Source organism: Leucoraja erinacea, chromosome 34 (genome assembly GCF_028641065.1).
Source record: "Leucoraja erinacea ecotype New England chromosome 34, Leri_hhj_1, whole genome shotgun sequence".
In the NCBI taxonomy this organism is placed as follows: Eukaryota; Metazoa; Chordata; class Chondrichthyes; order Rajiformes; family Rajidae; genus Leucoraja; species Leucoraja erinaceus.
The window spans coordinates 17747153-17757152 of record NC_073410.1 but is presented as its reverse complement, the minus strand read 5'-3'; positions in this window follow the sequence as shown (position 1 = coordinate 17757152).

Genomic DNA, 10000 nt, shown 5'->3' with positions numbered 1-10000 from the left:
GAGAGAGAGAGAGAGAGAGAGATAGAAAAGAGAAAGATTAATAGATATTTAAAGAAAGAATCAGAATTGAGAGAGACAGAGAGAGAGAGAGAGGGAGAGAGAGAGAGAGAGAGAGAGAGAGATAGGGAGAGATTCTGAACAGTCAGTGAACGGGCCTGTGAATGATCGATAAGATCCAGAGGAAGTGAAGTCACTAGAGAGTGAACTGGGAGAGGGCAACTGATATTCTTACACAATATTATAAATATAATTAGACGCAGATAGGTAAATGCATAGATAGACGTATTGTTGGGTAGTGAGTGAGGTAGAAAGGGAGAAATAGATTGAGAGACATGGAAAGAGACAGAGAAAGAACCAGACAAACAGTGGCTTCGAGTTCGAGATACAGTCAGAGAAATGGACATGTGGTTGTGAGGCAGAAACATATGTATAGAGAGAGAGCCGGACATAGAAACTGATAGATAAAGCGATAGACGGGCAAGCAGAGAGAAAGAGTGCGAACGATTGGATACATGACAGAAGATGTGGGGGACAGCCTCTCGGAGATACGGAAACCTATCTGCCCGAGGGAGTGCTCACTGTCAGCGGATGTGGAAGTGAGGTTTTTGTGTGTCTTCCCCCATTTATCCGAGTCACTGTGTAGACTCCAGGCGCAGAAATACTGGGCCGATGATTTCGCATCTAAGCCGATGGACTTTAGGTAGAACTCGTTGTTGGCCGGTCTCCTTGCCGTAAAACCGTCCACCTGCCCCTCTGGCTGCACGGTTTTGGCTGTCATTGAGTAGAACAGGTTATGTGGCCCAACCCCTGGGTATTGTCTGTACCAGTACATAGTCTCAGTACCGCTATCGCCCTCGATTGTACACGTCATCTCCATTTTGTCTGGCCCGGAGATCCGGACAGAGCGACAGGAGTCTGATGGATAGTCACCGAGGTAGCATCTGGGAAAGAGACGGGGAGGCGATGAGTAAACGCAGAGACCCGGAACAAAGTAGACGACCCCTTCTTCCAAACGCGTCTACGCCGACCATCGATCACCAGTTCTTACCAGTTCTGTGCTATTCCCCTTTCTGATCCACTCCCTACACACCGAGCGCAATTTACAGAGGGACAATTACAAACCCCGCACGTCTTTGGGATGTTGCAGGAAACCGGAGCAGTTCACAAGGAGAACGTACAAACTCCTCAGTGACAGCACCCGAGGTCACGATCGGACCCGGGTCTCTGGCGTTTGCTCATCGCCTGTGTGAGGCAGCGGCTCTTCTCAGTCTGTGAAGACGATAAAGACGAGTATCGAAGCCGAGATGATGGGAGAAGGAAGATGATGGGAGAGGAAATGGGTTGCAACAGTTAAGAGCGTGTGATCAGAAGAAGAAGCGGAGACGAGACTGAGTCTATTTGAGAAACGTGGTCAAAGAAGACAGATAGCAGCGAACAAATAAATATTAGTTTGTTCACTTTCACTCACAGTGAGCGGATAGGACCAGACGCAGTATCAGAAACATCTTTCTCCCGGGATTGTTCTCTCAGCAGTGAGGGCAGGAGCGATGAATCTACTCATGCAAACCTCGCTCTTTGCCCATGTATCTGAAACCCATGGTTACACGGATCATGGGTCGCACACGCCCCCCTCCTTCATTCGGACCAATCAACTTTCAGGTGTTCTACGCTTTCGTGCTCCAGAACCCTCCCACGCTCTCTCGCCCCTTCCTTTTGTTCACCTATCGATTACGCCGCCACTCCAGCCTCTCTCTCACCCGCAAACTGGTCGCCGTTGAATGGGCACTTGCCCTGCATTCCTCCCTCTGTCTCTGTTCCTCCTCCTTCTTTCAGAACAATCTCCTTCCAGTGCTATTTGTCTCTATGTGTAGCTGTCTATGAACCTGACTCTGTCTCTGTCTCTCTGTTCACTGTATCTCTGTATATTTGTCTGAATGCCTTCATGTGTGTATATCTGTCTACCTGTCTGTCTGTCTGTATATCAATCTACCTCTCTGGCTCTGTTTCTATCTTTTAGATGGACAGACATACAGACAGACAAACGGACAGATGGATGGACGGAGGACGGGCGGGTGGACTGCCGGCGGCAGGAAGACAGGCGGGCAGGAAGACAGGCGGGCAGGAAGACAGGCAGGCTGGTTAGTCTTTTCTTTCGTGTCCATCTTCCATGTTTCATATGTTGACATCCCTGTGATCGTCCGTCCTGAAACGGACGCAAGCTTCCGGCGATAATCGGTGGGAGCCATCACTTGTTGCAATAGAGAGGGTAGTCTGGTGCGCTGATCTCTACTGGACTGCGGCCAGCCGCTAAATCTCATACACCTTATCCTACTTATCCTTGGGCCATGACCCCCGCAGATGAGCATCAGCCCATAACCTCAAAATTCAAATAGTTATTCTGATTCAATAACTTCTGGCAGTCTATCCTCCAAAGCATTCAAACGTATTATTACCAAGCTCCACACGGCCCGGTTTTACGTTCTCGCCAAAATCCACATACAGAACTGCCCTGGCAGAAGCATTGTTTATACGTGCTCCTGTACCACTGAATAATTTCCACACACTTCAACTACAACCTATCGCCCCTGGTCTAATCCCTCCACATCTATGTCGAAGATACTTCAGACACCCTTCGTCTCTTCAATGATGTCCACTTTCCAGAACCCACTCTCTCATCTTTATTATGGATGTTCGGTCACTCCACAACGCCAGGAAGATTTAAAATCCCTCCGGTTCGTCATCGGCCACCCAACCAGCCAATTTCCCTCTCCTCAGCCGGTCCAACTTTTAACAACTTTGTCTTCGACTCCTCACGCTTCCTGCAAATCCAAGGCGTTGCCATGGACACTTGTATCTGCCCCAGACATGCCTGGCTCTGTGTAGGGTACATCGAGCTATCCCTGTTCCGTGCGTCCACTGGACATTTCACTGAACTATATCTCTGCAACATTAAGGGGACATGCATCGGGGACATGTCCCGCACCGACGCAGAACTCATGGTCCGCATTAACTCCACCACTACTTTCCATCCGCTCAAATTCACTTGGATCATCTCCGACATCTCTCTCATTATTCCTTATACCATCGTCTGCACCATAGGATGTAGACTATCGACTGCCACATTTTATAAACCTACAGACTCCCACAGCTCTCCAAACTAAACTTCTTTCCACTCTGCCTCCTGCAAAGACTAATTTCCCTACTCCCAATTTCTCCATTTACGGCGCATCTGCGCCCAAGATGACGTGTTACATACCAGAACATTTTAGATGCCATTCATTATGGAACGGGGGTTTCACTCATCTAAAATAGATGAGGCCCTCACTAGGTATCCCGCAGCTCCCCTCTTGCACCCCCTCTCCCGACAGGGACAGAGTCCCCCCCACTCCACATCTTTCACCCCAGCAGCCGTCGCATACAGCAAATAAACCTCCGACCTATTCGGCGCCTCCAACGTTATCCCACTACTAGCCAAAGCTTCCTATCTCCAATTGTTCCCACTTTCCGCAGAGACCGTTCTCCTGCGCATCACCTTGGTTTACTCGTCCATTCCAACCCAAAATAACCCCTCCCCAGGTCCTTCCCCCAGCAACCACAGGAGGTGCAACACCTGTCTCTATACTTGCTCCTTCTAAGTATCCCAGTAGTATTCGGTGAGGCAGTTCACTGATACCTTCTGCAACCGCATCTACTGTATCCGCTATTCCAGCTGTGAACTTCTATATATCGCCGAGACCAAGGCAGGCTCGGCGATCATTTCGCTGAACACTTCCGTTCACCTTAATTTCCCGATTGCTAAACACTTAAAAATCCCGTCCCATTCCCACATTGACTTTTGTGTCCTGGAACTACTTAATTGTCAGAGTGACGCCGAGCGCAAATTGACGGAACAGCACCTCACATCAGCACATTACCACACGCCCTACCCGCTTCTCCACCTGTCTGATTGTGTCCGATTATATGTTATCTACATTTGCTTTGTTGTCACCTTCTCCAAACTTACAGTGATCTATTCGACATTCTCATTGATCTCCGTTCATTTTCAAGTCTCATTTACTTCCGTGTTTCTGTGTCTCCATCTCCCCCAACTCTGGCTTCTGGAAAACGTCACCCGCTGATGCATTTCCAACATCGTGTGAAACTGACAGACAGACATTCGACAGACTCAACAGACTCCGTTTCAGACTGATAGACAGTCTCAGATCGATAGATAGATGATTTCTGTGTCTCCATCTCCCACTCATAGATAGCTATGGGGAAGACGGCAGGTAGATGATGAAAGACCATCCTGATAGACAGATAGATAGATAGACAGATAGATAGATAGATAGATAGATAGAAAGACAGATAGAGATAGACAGATAGACAGATAGAGAGAGAGATAGATAGATAGATAGATAGATAGATAGATAGATAGATAGATAGATAGATAGATAGACAGACAGACAGACAGACAGACAGACAGATAGACAGACAGAGACAGACAGACAGACAGACAGACAGACAGACAGATAGATAGATAGATAGATAGATAGATAGATAGATAGATAGATAGATAGATAGATAGATAGATAGATAGATAGATAGATAGATAGATAGATAGATAGATAGATAGATAGATAGATAGATAGATAGGTAGGTAGGTAGGTAGGTAGGTAGGTAGGTAGGTAGGTAGGTAGGTAGGTAGGTAGGTAGGTAGGTAGGTAGGTAGGTAGGTAGGTAGGTAGGTAGGTAGGTAGGTAGGTAGGTAGGTAGGTAGGTAGGTAGGTAGGTAGGTAGGTAGGTAGGTAGGTAGGTAGGTAGGTAGGTAGGTAGGTAGGTAGGTAGGTAGGTAGGTAGGTAGGTAGGTAGGTAGGTAGGTAGGTAGGTAGGTAGGTAGGTAGGTAGGTAGGTAGGTAGGTAGGTAGGTAGGTAGGTAGGTAGGTAGGTAGGTAGGTAGGTAGGTAGGTAGGTAGGTAGGTAGGTAGGTAGGTAGGTAGGTAGGTAGGTAGGTAGGTAGGTAGGTAGGTAGGTAGGTAGGTAGGTAGGTAGGTAGGTAGGTAGGTAGGTAGGAGGTAGGTAGATAGGTAGGTAGGTAAGGAGGCCGTGGAAGTGACATAAAACTCGAGTAAAATTGGTGATTAGAAACAAGGGGCGTATCCGACCACAATTGGCCACAACCACGTTATTCACAGCGGCACCTACAGGGTGGTGTTCAAGTCAAAATATGCACCGTTCCTGTCTTGTCTGCTGTCACTACTGAGGGAACAACCACAGTAGATATATAGTAAATGTTTCTGATTCTGCGTCCGATCCTCTCAGTCCAGTGTTGCAGCAAATGACCAAATTATATTTTTATTGATTTCACCCATCTCTTTATCCTTCTCCATTTGCTCGCTCTATCACCCTTGCCTCATTCGATCGGCCTCTCTTTCCTCGTGTTCTGACACGCTCCTTTCTTGTTCCATTTGAATATTTTAACATGCAACAAGCGCTCCCGCTTACAATGTCCGTGTCGACGATACAATCAATTGTAAACAAAATTTCCTTCCTGCACCTGATCCTACAACCCAATCATTAAACAAGCAAAAACCAGCAGCCCCCACCCGACCCCCCCCCATTTCCCCGCACCCACTATATCAAAGAAACCCCCCCCCCCCACCCCCCCCCCCCCCCCACCCACATCCCCCCCCCCCCCCCCCCCTCCCCCCCCCCCCCCCCCCCCCCCTCCCACCCCCCCCCCCCCACCCCCACCCCCCCCCCCCCCCCCCCCCCCCCCCCCCCCCCCCCCCCCCCCCCCCCCCCCCCCCCCCCCCCCCCCCCCCCCCCCCCCCCCCCCCCCCCCCCCCCCCCCCCCCCCCCCCCCCCCCCGCCCCCCCCCCCCCCCCCCCCCCCCCCCCCCCCCCCCCCCCCCCCCCCCCCCCCCCCCCCCCCCCCCCCCCCCCCCCCCCCCCCCCCCCCCACCCCCCACCCCCCCCCCCCCCCCCTCTACCCACCCCCCCCTTTGCTCTTCCTATTGGGATTGAGTTTTGACACGATTGCATTTAAGTATAGTATTATCTGATCTGTTTAAGAAAGAACTGCAGATGCTGGACAATCGATAGTAGACGGATAGATAGCAGATGCTGGAGAACCTCCGCGGGTGAGGCAGCATATATGTAGCGAAGAAACGTTGCATATTTTCTTCGCTCCATAGATGTCGCCTCACCGCTGAGCTTCTTCAGCATTTTTGTTTATTCTGTATTATCTGATCTAATATGATGCATAACAAAGCTTTTCACCGTACCTCGCTACACGTCACAGTGATAAAGCTAATTTTCAATCAAACCTAAAAATTACAAGAGGCGTAGATGGGGTAGAAAGTTAGAACCTGTTTGCCAGAATGGAAATACCAAAGAATGGAGGGCCTGCCTTGAAGGTAAAAAGGAAAAAAAATAAAGAAGCTGAGCAGGTGCAAGCTTGTTTTTGCACAGATGGAATCTGGAACGTCCTGCCGATGGTCGTGGCGGAGGATGATGCGGTAGGGACGTTTCAGAGGCTTTTGGATAGGAGCATTGATATGTAGGGAATGGATAAATATGGATGGTGCGCAGATCGATAAGTGAAGGACTTGGCACTATGTTTGGCAAATACATTGTGGGTCCAAGGGCCTATTATTGTGCTGTCCTGATCTGTGTTCTATCTTCTATGTATGTCCCTCCGTCTCTTACACAGAGGGAATGGCCGTGACCGTTCGATAGTCTCTCGCCTGCAGACGTGGTGGAGGTGGTTCGCCGCTGAAGGAGATGTCGTCACTTATTCTCTGCTGTGGTACAGATAATACCCGCGAGAGGTTCATGGGATCAGAATTACCTCCATGACCAACGCCCACCTGGATCCCGCCGAGCCGGTGGACGATTTCACGGCGAAGTGGCACAGAGTAAACGGCCTTGACTTGACATCGGCCTGAATGCGGGCCCGTCAAACGCCACGTAACGCTGCGCCTGGAGACGACACGGCAACTTGGATTCTCAAAATCGGGCGGCGGCCAGTGGGTTGTAAGTGGGTTGCTGCCTCCCAGACGCCCGTGAACCGGGTTCAATCCTAACCTCGAGTGCTGTATGTGATATATGTGTGTGAGCCTCTACTTCATTAGAAGGCTCAGGAAGTTTGGCATATTCCCAACAACTCCACGCATGCAACATAGAAAGCATTGTATCTGGATGTATCACAGGCTGGTTTGGGAACGGCCCATCCAATACCGCAAGAAATGGCAGCGAAATGTGGATACAGCCCTGACCATCACACACACCAACCTCCCATCTATGTAATCATGTTGTACCTCACGCTGCCTCGCCAAGGGCATCAGTATGATCAAGGAGGAATTGCACACTGGCCACTCCATCTTCTCCCCTTCACCCATCAGACAAAAGATGTGAAAACGCACACCGCCAGGTTCAGGGACAGTTTGTTCTTGGCTATTCTCAAGCAACTGCATCACCTTGCCACAACCAGAGAGCAATTCTGAACAACTAACTACCGCCTTGAAGCCCTTCGGGCTTTCCTTCATTGGCTTAACCTTACACTGAATGTAATCCTTTTTTTTATTTCTCTCCCTCCCCCTCTCTCTCTCTCTCTCACTGTCTGTCTCTCCGTCTCTGTCTCTCTGTCTATGTCGGTCACTCTCTCTGTTTGTCTCTATGTCCCTCTCTGTCTCTGTCTCTCTCTCCGATTGGCTAACACGGTACCCCTCACTGTTTGTCTATATCCCGAATTTTAGTCGACACTGATCTTTATCACACAGTGTGCACTCTGTCTTCCTATCACACTGTCTCGCTATCTCTACATGTCTGCCCATCTCTCCATCTACCTCTTATCTTGGTGTAACTGTGTGTGTCACACAATACACATTGTCATCTTCTCATTCAGTTCAATAGCAATTCAAATTACAATGTCTATTACTTTCGCATTAAATAATGAACCCTCCCGCACCCTATCTCCCCCTCCCTCTCTCTCTCTCTCTCTCTCTCTCTCTCCATCTCTCTCTCTCTCTCTCTCTCTCTATCTCTCTCTCTCTCTCTCCTCTCTCTCTCTCTCTCTCTCTCTCTCTCTCTCTCTCTCTCTCTCTCTCTCTCTCTCTCTCTCTCTCTCTCTCTCTCTCTCTCTCTCTCTGCCTCTTTCTCCCTCCCACCCCTCTCCCCCAGACAGACAGACAGACAGACAGACAGACAGACAGACAGACAGACAGACAGAGAGACAGACAGACAGACAGACAGACAGACAGACAGACAGACAGACAGACAGACAGAGAGACAGAGAGACAGACAGACAGACAGACAGACAGACAGGCAGACAGGGCCAAACGGGTGAGCAGTACATAAATATCACGACTTCAGGGGGCGCTTACAGTTAGCATAATTGGGTGTGGAGTTATGCGTGATGCTCCTGTCTCTCCGAGTCGCTGTGTCAAGTCCATGCGTAAAAAAAAAACACACTGCCGTCGGATCCGCTTTTTGCCCTCGGGTCTTCAGGTAGAACTCGTTGCTGTTCGATCTCTCCGCAGCGAAACGGTCACCGGCGTCTTTGGGTCCGCGTACTTGGCTATTGTAGTGAAGAACAGATTATGTGGACCCTCTCCCTGGTATTGCCTGTATCAGGACATATAGCTACTGTTGCTATCGTCCACATATTTACACTTCGCCTCCACCTTGTGGCCGGGAGTTCCGGCCAAAGCATCTGGACTCTGAGGGACATTCACCATGTAGCATCTGAGAAAGAGTCGGCATTGGGGTTGGGCTGGTCAGAGTTCAACAACCCTGGATAACAGGAGAAGGGGAGAGGTTGAGAAAGCATGTGCACAGAAGGACAGGCTTGAAGAGGGGGAAGCCGATAAGAGGTGGCAATGGAGACGAGGGGAGCGATACAAAATTGAAAAGATTGTCAGGACGAGAGGAAGTGGAGATCGCGAAGGTCTGGTCGTCCCATTACAGGAAACACATGGAGGGTTTGGAGAGTGTGCAGGCGATGTTTACCAGAATGATACCTGGATTAGATGGTTTCAGCTACAGGTACAGTATGGACAGACTTGGTTTGTATTCTCTGGAACGCCGAAGGCTGTGGGGAGACCTGATAGAATTAGATAATATTATGAGAAGCATAGATAGAGTTGACGGTCAGAATATTTTACCACAGGGTGGATACACAAAAGACTAGAGGACACAATTTTAATGCGAGAACGGCAAAGTGTAAAGCATGTGTGATAACTTGTTTTACACAGTTTGGGGCCTGGAATACGGTACTGGAATTGTGGTGGAGGCAGATACGATTGTGATGTTGAAAAACCTTTTAGAGACCCTAATGCGTTGTGGGGAATGGACACATATGTATTATGTGCTGGCAGAGGAGATAAGTTTAACACGGTATCATGGTCAGCACATGTCGTATATGGTAGAATAGCCAGTTCCTGTGCTGTATGTTCTATTTTCAGAGGTCGGAATGCAAAGGAATATATATATATATATATATATATATAGATACTTATATATATATATATATCTAATATATGCGTGTATACGATATATATATATATATATATATATATATATATATATATACAGGTTTATCTATCTATTATTTATCTATCTATCTATTTATCTATCTATTTATCTATCTATCTATATATCTATCTACCTGTCTATCTCTATATCGATCGATATAACTAACTGTCGACCTGTCGCCTGTCTGCCGGTCTGTCTGTCTGTCTGTGGTCTGTCTGTCTGTCTGTTCTGTCTGTTCGTCTGTGTATCTGTCTATCTGTCTCTCTGTCTCTCTGTCTCTCAGTCTCTCTGTCTGTTTCTGTCTCTCTGCCCTCTCTGTCTGTCGTCTGGTTCTATCTCTCTTGTCTGTCGCTATGTCTGTCTAGTCTGTCTTCTGTCTGTCTGTATGTCTGTCTGTCTGTATGTCTGTCTGTCTGTCTGGGTGTGTCTGTCTGTCTGTCTGTCTGTCTGTCTGTCTGTCTCTGTCTGCTGTCTGTCTGTCTGTC